The following is a 14,643-nucleotide window of genomic DNA, read 5'->3' as shown; positions in this document are numbered from 1 at the left end:
GTCGAGGTTCAGAAAAAAGATGAAATAATTTTTAGTGAAGTTCCTACTAAAATGCAGTACCTAAACGTACTTTATTGTACTCTAATGCATTTTCCAAAGTTTCAGATCGACATTTTATATACAAAAAATTTTCTTAGGTTCAAAAAAAGATCCAGTAAACTGATAAAGTGATGTCAGTAATATAGGTATTTAGCTGTGTCACATGCCCTTAAAGGTGCAGTCGGAGGGCAGAAAACGTCGGCGTAAGGCAGAAAATCATGAGAGTGAAAGAGACAAATAGATCTTTCTGTCTCTTTCACTCTCATCATTTTTGCTGTACGCCAGCCCCCTGCATCGACCGTGTATATGTATGCAGCAGCCCCCTGCCTCGATCGTGTACTTGGATGTGTAGTAGGTTTCTCACGATCCGGAGGGGAAATGTCGGTCAAGCTAAGCCAAGAGTTGGCACCACAAAAAGTAGGTCTGTCTTTTTCATTGAATTGTATTAAGAAAAAGCAAAAATAATAAAAAACTTGATGCTGTTTGCAAATAAACAAAAAAGAATATATGAAAAAATAAGAGTAACTATTACTAATTATTTCAAAAAAGAAAAAGTCATGAAAATATGTAGTTTAATATGAATAAAATTTAATTTTGAGATACATTTTGAAAGCAGTTCGAACTTTATATTTTTGTGATTTATTTTGCTCCTATTATAAGGAATCATTTGGTAAAAAGTCAATTTAATATTATTTAATATAATGTATATATTTATTTAAATTGAACCAAGCATCATATATGCATTTATACAGTTCAATAATTTATTTGTTGCTTAATCTTGAAAGCTTTTTTCTCGCTGCATTCAGCACTTAATAATTTTATTTAAAAATTTTAATTTGAAGGAGCTTTTGAATTAAATAGTTAATTCTATGATTGCAAACCTCATTTCTGAAATAAGCAGACTATGAGCTATTAAAATCTATAAACAAACATACTGTACTCATGACACATAGTTGGAGGAAATGCACTTTTTTCATTCAAAAATGTCCAGAGACAAAAATTGTTGATCACAGTAGTTAACATAAACTTTTAAATTATTTTTGTTATTTGATGTCATTCCTACATTAATGTGAAGCACTTTTAGCACCAAAAAACTTGACCGGTAATAAGACTATTTGTTAATTTTTTTATGAAACTTGTTTGCAACAAATAAATGGAATGATAAACAAATTATTTGTGTTTTATGAGTCCCTAAACATTAATTTAAAACAATATAAAGTTTTGCTGATCAGTTATCAAGGTGTAACAAATTGTTATGTACAACATTTCAGTTTTTCCATGCTTTGAGCAGAAAAATTATTAATAAACAAATAGACAAGACAAAAGTTCGGAGCGTCAAACTGAATGAAATAAAGTGAATTTCCTCCTACTATCCGTCCTGAGTACGGTACATTTGTTTATAGAGTTTAATAGTTTATAGTCTGTTCATTTTAAAAATAAGGTTTGCAATAATATAATTAACTATTTATTTCAAAATCTTCTTTAAATAAAATTTTTTAAGTAAAATTATTAGGGGTTGAATGCAGCGAGAAAAAATCTTTGAAGATTAAGCAACGAATAAATGATTGCACTTTATAAATGTATATTTGATATTCGATTCAATTTAAATGATTATATACATTATATTAAATAATATTAAATCCACTTTTTCATTTATTAGTCTTTTCATTGACTTTTTACCATATTATTCCCTCAATATACATTATACGTACATATTTTTTATTAATTCTTCTGATCGTGCATACGATCCGTATGGTTGACCCCTGTACGTAATTTTCGGAAATTCGCAAATGAAACAAAGAAACTCGCAGTAATCGTACAGAAAGTTAGTAGGAATTTAACTTTACGCGGCGAAGACACCTGGCGAGCGAAAAACGAACCTAGCTTATACACGAATCAAATTGCCATCTCTGATCTCTGTTTGTATCATGACTGTACGGGGAAGTACTCGGTTATGTGATACACCAAGCACGTGCGAGCATGCTTTTTCGTTTCAATATTTTATCAAACGTAAATAAAGTTGCTTTTTTTTATCAAAATGTCGGCTGATATTGGCGATGTTTACAAAAGACTATTCGGTGCATATATAATAAGTCATCCTAAATTACCACCGCAGCAAGCACAGATAAATCTGAATCAAATTTGGAAAAAACTAAAACATGAAAACAAGTCAAAAGATCAGCTCGCTGCTGCTGCTTTATATTTATATTTACACTTCTTTATTTTGCAGCTGCTGCATCCTTAATATTATCTTTTTAGTTATACATTTTATTATTTGGTTGAGAATACAATAATTTTGTTGAGAAGTCATCCTTATTGGGCGGAAACTCAACTATTTTATAAAAATTTTACTTTCTGTTGAAAATTCATATTTTAGTGTTGAAAAATCAACTGAAATCTGTTCTGAATTAAAATTTTTTTTTAATTATTATTTTTAATTTAAAAATCGATCTGTTTGAGTAGAAATTGCATCTTTCTTGGGTAAAAGTGCAATTTTTTGGTTGAAAATTAATCTTTTTTGCTAGAGGATTCAACTATTTTACTTCAAAATTTTCCTTGTTTCAATCATTTTGTTGATAAATCCTTTTTTTTGCGATTTATATTTTTTAGTTGCAAATTCATCTCTTGGGTGAAAAGTTAAACTGTTTTGTTAAACTTGATGTTTTTTATTTGGAATTTAATATGTTTTACTTAAAAATTTAGCTGCTTAGGTGAAAGTTTAACTAATTTATTATAAATTTGATTTTTTATTTAAATGTTTTTTTGGATGAAAATTAAACTATTTTTTGTAATTTTTTTGTTTGTTTAAAATACATTTCCTAAACTTGAAATGAAACTTTTTCAATTGTTTTTAAATTGATCTTTTTATATGGAAATTCTCCTTTTTTGTTAGAAAAAATAATCTGCTTGGTTTGAAATTGCATCATTTTTGGGTAATAATGCAACATTTTCGTTCAAAATTAATTTTTTTTCTAAGAATTCATATTTTCTGGTTAAAAATTTTATTTTTGTACAGAATATTCGTCTTTTGTCTTGAAGATTAAACATTTAGATAAATTTTATTCTCTTTCTGGACCGAAAAATCTCATTTTGTTAAAGTTTTTGCTTTTGGAATTTTTTTTCTTTCTTAGAAATATCATCTTTTTACGTTCAAATTTTACCTTGTATGTATGTGTGTCTGTAGATTTTCAGTTGCTTAGCATGATAACTTTTGAAGAATTGACAAGTTATATTAGCCTTTGGTATATTGTTTTAGTGTCCTAAACTAAAGGTGAAATTCGTTAGCCAGCCATTTTGGATAAAAATTAAAAAAATAAAATGTCTACGGTTATTTGTATTACTCAAAAAGACAAGCAATTTCTTCTCATGACTTTTTTTATAAAAAAAAAATTAAAGACTTGTAGAACTCACAAAATTCAAAAAGACAAACAAAAAAAAATTGTTTAAGCCAAATAACACATGATATGAAAAAATTCAAGACATGAAACATGTTGCTTTTTGAATTCCCTAGAAAATTAATATAACGACTTTTCGACTTTTCTGGCCAAATTGAAAGTTTCAATTTTGATTACATAAAAAATAATGAAAAATCCAAAATTCCATTTTGCGGTCAAACTATGTCCTAGGCCCGCTCAAACTTGCAAGTGAAGCGAAATGCGCGCGACGAGTATATGCCCGCCAAGCGGGCAGATTTTGTAAAATGTTTTTCGTATGTACTACAGAAATCCAGTTCTGTTGCATCTTGTTCGATAGGACCAACTTCAAGGTCCAAGGTCATTTCTGCGAATTGTGATGGTGAAGCAGTCTCAAAAGATACTAATAAAAAAAGACAAATGATAAATAAAAAAATAAGATAATACAAAAAGTTTCTTAATTATCAATTCGAATGATCACAGGTGACGAAACAGAGAAACATGTACTGTTAAGTGCTAATGAAGATCAAGATGAAGAACTTCAAAGTTCATCTATGAATTTGACGACTCGAAAGTTTTCTACTCCAGCTCAGATTACTCTAAAATCAAAGATCCAAGATCTAGAAGGTGCGCTTAATTTTGAGATACAAAAGCGCGATGCAGGTTTTGGAGACACGGCGAATCGACAACGTATAAAGAAGCCCAAACTTGATCTTGAGGATCAAAAATTAAAACTGCGAATTCCAAAGCAAAATACATAAAGGCAGCGGAACTTCGGAAAGGAAAGAAGCACTCGTTTAAGGGAAATTCGTAGTGAAGATGAGAATGCAATTCACAAATGAAAATTAGAGGCAATCCAGGACGTCCCAGAGTAGGGACCGATCAGCCTGAACTTCTGAAAGCTATTGTAGACATAGAATCGCACGGGGCTTTTGCAGATATTCAGCGCCGTTCAGAAACAATCCGAGTATGTAAGACTCTGGATCAATTGCGAGAAAAACTATTAGAAGTGGGATTTAGCTTGTCGCGAACTCCCACTTATTTTCGTTTGTTGCCTAGAAACTGTCATTCTTTTGAAGGAAAGCGACATGTAGTGACGGTTCCTGTGAAGCTTTCTCGACCTCAAGCTGATTTGCACAAAAACCACGTCGATCAAAACTTTTGTATGGCCACGATGTTTTTACTTCTCAAAAGGTTGCTTTCATCTCCCAAGATGACAAAGCACCCATTGAGAAAACGGCAGCTCAGGCTCCGTTTCTTATGTACCGAGTGAGGTTACCGGACCATGACTGGGCCGTCGCTCCTAGAGCTTCCCAGTTCAGATTGGTACTACCACCATGTTTTTGAGAGTCAGTATTGCTTACAGCTATGCAAATGTATAATTACTTAAATATATACAAATAAAGATCCAAAATGTAACTAGTATGATACTGACATGCATTAAAGCCTGAAATAAATCATTTTTTCGCAAATCATAAAATGCGGAAAAACTCACTGCTGCCCTGAGTTCAGAAGTAATCTGAAATCAGTGCTTCCTAAAGGATACATGCCGCCCCCATATCCATTGAAGCAAACTCCATCAGGTTTGATGATACCACAACCTGAAAATCCGGCAGAAGCGAAATTCGCTCCTCTTCTGTTGCGTTTATCATTGAATATGAAAACAGAACAAGAGCAATTTCCAGTCTTGTCATATGATTTTTACTGCCCCTCAATCCAGAAGGATCTTACTAGCAGAGTTTGTAAACTCTGTGGCTTTTACACTTTATCTAAGAAAGGCGCTTTGAAGCATCGAAAGGCCATGCATCCTCGCGAGGCACCGCTCGAAACTTCAAGAATTCGACCCCGAAGGATAATTGCCCAACAGGGAAGAGAAGTCCTATTCCTCTTTGAAGGTCCATTCACTGAGGAAGTGGAATGGATTGATATTGAAAGTCTCGATCACGATAGCGAGAAAATTGAGGATCAGTCAACGCTGAACCAAGAAGGTTCCGTGCCAATTATTTCGTCCTTGAGCAATTGGTTACAAAACACATGGACAGAAGACACAGATGGAGCAGACATACAAATTTAATTTACTAAAAGAATTATGAATATCATTCGGTACAGAACGGTTTTTTTAGGAAGAATAGTTGAAGTGTTTTTATTTTTAGGTTTATATACATCTTCTGTAAATGTTGATTACATATTTAAAAGTATTAATATGTAGAATTTTTCACCTGCAAAGCATGTATCATCTTATATAATAAAAATTTCCATCAATTTCCAGTCACATAACTTATTATTTCTCGAAACCAAAAATTACGTACAATAAGGGGGGGGGGATTTATTTTGTTACGGATTGTTACAGGGGGGAGGGGTGGTCTCAGAGAGGGCCTGAAATGCGTTACGTAATTTAAGTACTGCCCCTTAGCTACATTTATTACTTTAACAAAAAATAATTTTTTTTAACTTTAACTAATAATAAAATCAATAATATGAGCAAAATAAATCACAAAAATATAAAGTTCAAACTACTTTCAAAATGTATCTCAAAATTAAATTTTATTCATATTGAATTACATATTTTCATGACTTTCTTTTTTTAAATAATTAGTAATAGTTAAACTTATTTTTGCATCTATTTTTTTTTGTTTATTTGCAAACAGCATCAAGTTTTTTTATTATTTTTGCTTTTTCTTAAAGCAATTCAATGAAAAAGACAGACCTACTTTTTGTGGCGCCATCTATTGGATTAGTTTAACCGACAATTCCCCTCCGGATTGTAAAAAAACAGAAAAGTGGGGGCGATGCATGGGGCTGATATGCAGTAATAGTTTTCTTACGATCCGGAGGGGAAATATCGGTCAAACTAGTTCAACAGATGGCGCCACAAAAAGGAGGTCTGACTTTTTCATTGAATTGCATTAAGAAAAAACAAAAAAAAAAATTAACAACTTGATGCTGTTTGCAAATAAACAAAAAAAATATATGAAAAAATAAGAGTAACTATTACTAATTATTTGAAAAAAGAAAAAGTCATAAAAATATCTGATTAAATATAAAAAAATTTAATTTTGAGATAAAATTTGAAAGCAGTTCGAACTTCATATTACTATGATTTATTTTGCTGATATTATTGATTTTATTATTTGTTCTAGTTTAAAAAATTATTTATTGTTAAAATTATTAATGTAGGTAATGAAAAAAATAATAATATTTAAGAACACAATTAAAAAAATATTTAAAACATATACTTGATCAGAAGAATTAATTTGAAAAATATCAATTATATCCAACATAAATATAATAATATTTAAAATATGTAAGACTACAACTTAAGTTGTAAAGTAGAGAATCTTTGTACCTTTAAAATCTTAAAAATTTCAAGTCTTGAAGGAAATATTTTAAAAAAGTAATGGTAATTGTAATTAAAATGTTTGAGGGAATAATTTGGCCAAAAGTCAATGACAAAACTGATAAATGAGAAAATGGATTTAATATTATTTAATATAAAGTATATATTTAGTTAAACGCACTGTATTCATGACGCACAGTTAGAGAAATTCACTTTTTACATTCTCATCAAGAGAAGGTATTATACTTGTGTAAAATTTACCCCCCCCCCCGTTTTTGTCAAATTTTCACGTTTTGGGACTCCCTGAATCCGGAAAACAGGTTTTTACTAATGTGTCTGTCTAGCTGTGTGCCTACGTGTGTGTGTGTTTTTTTTTGTTTGGGTCTGTAAATTTTTAGTTTGTTAGCACGATATCTTATAAAACAAATGGAAGATTGCATTAGCCTTTGGTATAATCTTTTAGTGTTCTAAAATAAAGGTCAAGTTCGGTAGCCAGCCATTTTGGGTGAAAATTCAAAAAGTGTTCGTATTTTGAAAATGTTTGAGTCTACTTTTTTTAAAATTCACAAATTGTCTGTACGGATATTCATAGTAATCAATCAGTCGAACAATTTAGTCTGATGACTTCTTTTTATAAAACCAAAATTTACCAGAGTTATAACATTTACAAAATTAAAAAAAAAAAACACGAAAATCAACATTTTAAGCCAAATAATGCATGATATGAAAAAAAGTCATAAAAAAAAGGAAAATGTTTCTTTTCCAATTCCCTACAAGATTATCATGACAGCTTTTTGAATCTTCTTGAAAAATCAAAAAGTCAAATTTTGACAGCATAAAACAAGAATGGAAAATCAAAAATTACATTTAGCGGTTAAACTATGCAAAATAGTTGAGAAGATGGCTTCACAAAAATTGTGCATATTGAAAAGATTTACAAACTTGTTACAAATCACTTTTGGATAGCATTCGTATTTTGTGTTTTACTCGGGAAAAACTATATTAACTATAAAAAAATCAGCCCTCTGCGTGGGCACATTCTCATCACAACTTATGCCTTTTAATTTTCTTATCCGTCTCTTGTGTGGGTTGTTATGTACCCTGATTATAAGCGATATAATGCTCCATATAATACTTGTAGCCCACGTCAAGAGTAATGAATAGAATGTACACCTGCGCATTTGGAAGCGTTAATCGATGCAAATCTATGGAAACTCGCCACCCGCTCGTCTAAGACACATTGTAACTTGTTGCTCGCAAATATACTTATTTTATATTAATTTAAAGTGGTAATTAATTCTGGTAATCCTGTTCTATTTGACGCATAACATTTTTGGCGATTCTGCCAGGATAGTCCTTCACGATAGTAATTTCCACGGCAATAATTAGACAGTCAAAAGAGGATTATCCAAGTGACGAATCTTTGGAAAAACCGGTCTTTCTCTACGGAATAGCCCATAAGCCAGAATTGGAATTTGGAATTTCACGAAATTCTACAAGAGCTCCGGACTTTCTTAACGGAAAAGCCCGTTAATCAAGAAACGAATATAAATGGTGAAACTAACATCTGAATCAAGTAGGGCATTATGCGAGATAAACCAATTAAAATTCGATTTTAAAAAGGAAAAATTGAAAGGGTGCGTAACATAGCGCGGTAACAACCCTACGAAGCCCGCAATCAAGCGGAAGAGACAACGGTCTAGCTACGCAGCAACGTAACGCAGAAGTAACGACAAGAAAGCAGCGATAAACGCAGTACAACGAAGCGGCAGTCAACGCTCAGGAAATATCGATCCGCGCCAGGCAACAGGTCTACGACCTTAATTTGTTTTGATAAGCAGTTGTTTAACATTTTTATGTTATAAATTTGTCATCAAACTATTGTAACCTATTAGGATTGCGACGGTACACACTCTCATTTTTGTAGTTAAAAGAAATTAATTTTTAAACAAAAACAAACAAAAATTTTCTACAAAATAGTTAAAATTTCAACAACAAAAAAATTTTAACTAAATTAATAAATCATCAAACAAAGAAAAAACTATATTTTTAACAAAGCAGCTCCACTTTCAACCTGAAAAGTTAAAAATAATTAAAATTCTTTTGAATTGCTTTAAATTATTTAAAATAATTGAAAATGTTTGGAATGTTTTAAAACATCCTAAAATATTTAAAATCCTTTGAAATCTCTTGAAATTTTGCAATGCTCTTGAAAATTCCTTGCGATTTTAAAAATACCCTAAAATATTTTTAATCCTTTAAAATCTCATACTAAATTATGAAAATCAATGGAAAATTCCTTGGAATCTATTAAAATATCCTAAGATACACTACCGGTCAAAAGTTTGGATTCACTTAGAAAAATCGTTTTTTTTTGTATTCATCCCCTTAATTATACCGGAGCTAAAAAAATGTCTCTTTAAAAGGTTGACTGTTTTCGAAATTCTGTTTAAAATAAGCCCAGGGTGAAGCCTATTTGTCTAGTTTTTAAGTAGACATTGCAAAAATAGGGTAAATTTCAATGTTTTCTTAAATTTTCAAAAACCTCCGGAAATAGTCAACGTTTTTCAATGTTCTTGGGCTTATTTTGAAGCTTTTTTTCATCGTATCACATCAGCTTACGAGTATAAATCGTAAAAAAATTCTTTTCGAATTGCAAGAACTTTAAGTTGTAATAAAAAAGTTGGATAACTTTGAAAACATCTTATCTGTAGGCAAATCAGAATAAAAGTTAAATAATTATATATTTTGAGGAAATTACATAGAAAATTCATGATTATGGTATGTTTCATATATTTAACAAAAATATTTTTATTACTAAAAATAATATTTCAAATTTTTCAACTTTTTTGTTACAAATTCAAGTTCTTGCCATTCGAAAAAGCATTTTTCACGATTAATTCTCGTAAGCTGTTGTGATACGTTGAAAAAAGCATCGAAATGAGCCCAAGAACATTGAAAAACGTTCACTATTTCGGAAGTTATTAAAAATTTAAGAAAACATTGAACACTATTTTTTCAATATCCACTTAAAAACTAGACAAACTGGCTTCACTCTGGGATTATTTTAAACAGTATTTCGAAAAAAGTCAACCTTTTAAAGAGAAATTTTTTAAGCTCCGGTATAATTAAAACGATAAATACAACAACAAAAAACGAGTTTTCTAAGTGAACCCACACTTTTGGCCGGTATTATATGTCAAATCCTTTGAAATCTCATATTAAATTATTGTAATCAATTGAGAATTCCTTGGAACCTTTTAAAATACTCTCAAGTATTTCGAAACTTTCAAAATATTTTGAAAGACCTTGAACTCTTTTTAAGATTTATAAGGTACTTTGGAGTTTTTTTAAACAACCCTTCTATAATTTTTAAAATTCTTTGAAATTCCTTTAAATTATATAAATGAATTGAAAATTCATTGACATCTTTTTAAACATTCTCAAATATTTAAAATCCTTTAAAATCTTTTGAAATCTCTTGAAAATTCCTTGAAAATTGAAAAGAAAAAACTCTGAAATATTTCAAATCTTTTACAATCTGATATTACATTATTGAAATATCGAGAATTCCTTGGAAACTGTTAAAATATCCTAAAATATAATAAATCTGTCAAAATTTCATATTATATTACCGTAATCAATTGAAGATTCCTTGAAACATTTTGAAATACTCTCAAATATTGCAATACCTTCAAAATATTTTAACCTACCTTGACCTTTTTTTAAGATTTTTAAAGCATTTTTTTAATTCTTTGAAATTCCTTAAAATTATGAAAAAAAGATAAAAATTCTTTAACAACATTTAAAACATCCTCAAATATTGACATTCAGTTGAAATCTTTTCAAATTTTTTAAAGCTCTTGAAAATTCCTTGAAATTTAAAAAATACCCTGAAATATTTCAAATCCTTTAAAATTTCATATTAAATTATTGTAATCAATTGAAAATTCCTTGAAACTTTTTAAAATACTCTCAAGTATTTCGAAACCTTCAAAGTCTTTTGGAACACCTTGACACCCATTACAGATTTCTACCATACTTTGAAATTGTTTTAAATAACTGCTAAAATTGTGAAAATTTTTTGAAACTCCTTTAAATTATAATTACTAACATCCTAATACATTTTTCTATCCTAAATATTTTAAATTATATACTAGTTACAATTCTGAAAACTACAAAAATAGACAAAAGGCTCTTATTTTTGAAGCATTTATCTTGTAAAAAAATAAAGTGTCTATGTTGGCTTGTCATTTAAGCTCCATAATTTTGTCTATTGATTTCTCTCTCGCAAATAATTCAGGGCATACCCCGTTATACGCAGGACATTCGATAATAAAATGACCGAACGAATCTGCCTTTCCTTGGTTGCACATTAAACATATACTCTCTGAATCAAATTTGTACCTTTGACCGTTCCATGATATTCTTGCATTCCTAGAATTACTTAGTCCAAGTTGACACAGCAGTGCTACTTTGTTGAAATTTATGCCCTTTATCAAATATTCGTTTGATGAAACAATGTTCTTGTAAAAACTAGAATAAATGTATTCAACTGGAGCAACTTTTTATAAAATAGTTTTGAAAGTCTCTCCTCTGACATTTCTGATAGTCTTACCCACCATCTTAAATCTCTAGCTACGCACTCGTACTTTATCTTATCTATTTGTTTCTAGTCGTACCATGTAGTTTGGTATATCACGAGGCAGATTCAGTGCCGACTTATAATACCTTGTTTGAGCTACTTCTATGTCTTCGAAATATCTCAAAGACCAGATTTCTGATCCATAAAGCAAGGTCGCTGAGCATACAGAATTGAACAAATGATTCGCTGTTACCAATGATCTTGGTTTCGCTCTTAATAATATGCTTCTAGAAGTTCCTGAGGCTACGTTTGCTTTTAATAGTTTTGGTACTTTTATGGAATGCCACAATCTTTGTTTTCGCTACATTCACCTCAAGATAATTAAATCTACAGTATTTCTGTAATATATTTAGTTTAACTTGAGCATCCACAGGAGACTCCGCCAAAATGACAATATCGTCTGCAAAAGCCAGCAGTAGTACCTCTAAAGCTCCTCCCAATCCCACACCTGTCACCCCGTGATCTCTAAGAAACCGTTCAATGTCACTTATGAATAAGAGAAAAAGTATTGGACTGAGGGATTCTCCTTGAGGCACGCCTTGATTCACATTAAAGTTTTTTGATCTTTTGCCGTTCACTACAAAGTGTAAGTTTAGGATTTCATACAAACTCATAATAGTCCGAATCAGTTTACTATTTAAACCTAGACTCTCTAGTTTCTTCCAGAGTTTCATGTGATTCACGGAAGGGAACGCCTGTTTAAAGTCAACAAAAATTGCAAAAAGGGTTCTGCTCTTTTTATTTATTATGGTTTGAACCGCTGTATTTAATATAAAAATATTGTCTGCACAACACCGACCTTTTCTAAATCCCGCTTGTCCATTAGGAATTAAGTTATTATTTTCAGCGAATCGTTGGAGCAGGTCTGCTAATATGTGAGTGAAGATCTTTGTTATATTATTGAAGAGCGATATTGGACGGTAGTTATTAGGATCACTTCTATTTCCCTTTTTTGAATTAAAATAGTTTTTATTTTTCCCCAATCGTTAGACACATTTTCACATTTTAGAATTTTATTAAACATTTCCATCAATTAAGGCACAACGTTTGGAGACAAGTTCTTATAGAATTCATTACTCAACTCGTCAGGACCTGGACTTTTGCAATTTTTTAGCCCTAACAGACTTTCAATTACTTCTTCAAGCGTTATCTCCCCATCTAGTTCCGGAAGTTCCTCCCATTTCTCAATCGTTAATTTTTCTGTAACTGTCCTTGGTGCATCAGTTTCGTAATACCTTTCCCAATCCTCTATGGTAATTGGAGATTTCACAAATTCCTTTTTTAGATGTTTTTTTGTTGTCATCCAGAAGTCCTTCGAGTTTTTAACGTTAGCCAGCGCGTCCAGGTCTTTCTCCCTGATTTCCTTTTTCTTTTTCTTAATTAATTTTTTATGTGCAGCCTTTGCTTCCGAATATTCTTCTAGAAATGTTCCCACAAATCTATGCTACTTTTTCCCTAATCCCTGATAAATGTCAATTCAGCTGGCGAGTCCCCTGCTGATCTCCCTTTTAACAACAAAAATCCCGCTGATTCGATGACACCTGACAAAAGCCTTCCTCTATTATTCGTTATAGGATCCCTGCTTTTTCTGTGCCAAGTTAAAAGAGTTTGTTCTGTAATCGAATAGCCTACCTGATTTAGTAATTCAACCCTTGAGTTAAAATCCCTTCCAATAAAACAAGGTAAGAATTTTCAGTAATCGAAAGGTTATACATAGTATCTGAGAATACCCCCAACACAAAGATAAAATCTCCTAAATGTAATTTAAGTATTATTCGCATATTCGTTATTTCAAATGTTTTTAACAATTTAATATTCTTTTTAATAAAGACGATAATACCTCCACTGGCTCTGCCTATGCTGTGATCCCTCTCTGCTGGGCTTTGTATTGCTTGGTACTCCTCTAAGAATATTGGGTTTTTCTGCATTGTTGTTGATAACCAAGTTTCGGTGACTCCTATTATATCATATCCAAGAATGAATTTTTGTTGTATCTGGTTCGGGTCGTAAATACTATTGAGACCGCTTGCATTCCAAAAAAATAGTTTAATCCTATGATTGTCAGATTTCCTCTCTGGACTTACTTTCTGCTGTTTCTGATTGTTCTGGTGTACTATTTATTTGCTGAAAGCACTTACTCTCATCATCCTTACTACTTGGAGTCCGGCTAATAAATTGGGTCATTTTGTTTCTCATTGACTCATTTTTTTTCTTGAGATACTTTCGTTTTGGTTTCAATGTGATTTCTGGTTTTCCTTCCTGGTTGCATTCAGCAGCTTCCAAATCTTCTTCAACATCGATATCATCATTACTTCTCTCCCTCTTTTTTGCTGATTGTAGGAAACGATTCACCTCGTCTATATCACAGTATTTCCCCCCAGTAGGCACAAAATTTGGCGACATCTTTACGACATCTTTACGGTATCTTTACGACAACTTTATGACATCCTATGTCCATGTCGTTAAGTCGTATTTACGATATCGTAAAGATGTCGTGTGAGCTGACGATGTCTTTACGATATCGTAAAAGAAACTGACTTTAAAAGAAACTGACATTTTCTCGAGCTTCTTGTTTTTATCGACAATGTCCGTCAGCTCCCTTCAATCTGGCCTGTTCACTCTCGTGATGACAGATGTCTCTCGTCAACGTCTAGATCCTTCTTCTCTTCTTTGTATGGCATGCAAGACTCCAAATTTCTCTTTTTACTTACGAAATACGCTCCCTTACTTCAAAAAAGCTAGCTTCCCGACGAGTTTCGATGCCAAAAACAATGAAAAACATCCAACTAAAGTCGTCAACGTTATTTAAGTAGTGAAATTTTGCTTTATACTGGAGAGCGATACGACACACAACCGTTCACTTACACGCTACAGCAGCGCCCCCATAAAAATAAATTTTAAATTCTTTGACATCTTTTAAAACATCCTAGAATATTGAAAGTCCTTAAAAATCTTTTGAAATCTCTTAAAATTTTTAAAAGATTCAGATTGAAATTTAGAAACAAGAAAAATTTCAAAATGTTAAATATTGTTATTTTGTAGATTAGAGTTTTGAAAATGGAATCAATATAAATTCAAAACTTTCGAAATCTTATTTTCAACTATGGAATATAAGTAATTTTCCACTTGATGGAATTCAAGTCTTCAAAATTTGAATTGTAAACTTAGAAGTTTATTTACAAAAAATTATTAATCATAAATAAATTGAA

Source organism: Belonocnema kinseyi, chromosome 3 (genome assembly GCF_010883055.1).
Source record: "Belonocnema kinseyi isolate 2016_QV_RU_SX_M_011 chromosome 3, B_treatae_v1, whole genome shotgun sequence".
Lineage (NCBI taxonomy): Eukaryota > Metazoa > Arthropoda > Insecta > Hymenoptera > Cynipidae > Belonocnema > Belonocnema kinseyi.
This window is presented reverse-complemented; position numbering follows the sequence as displayed.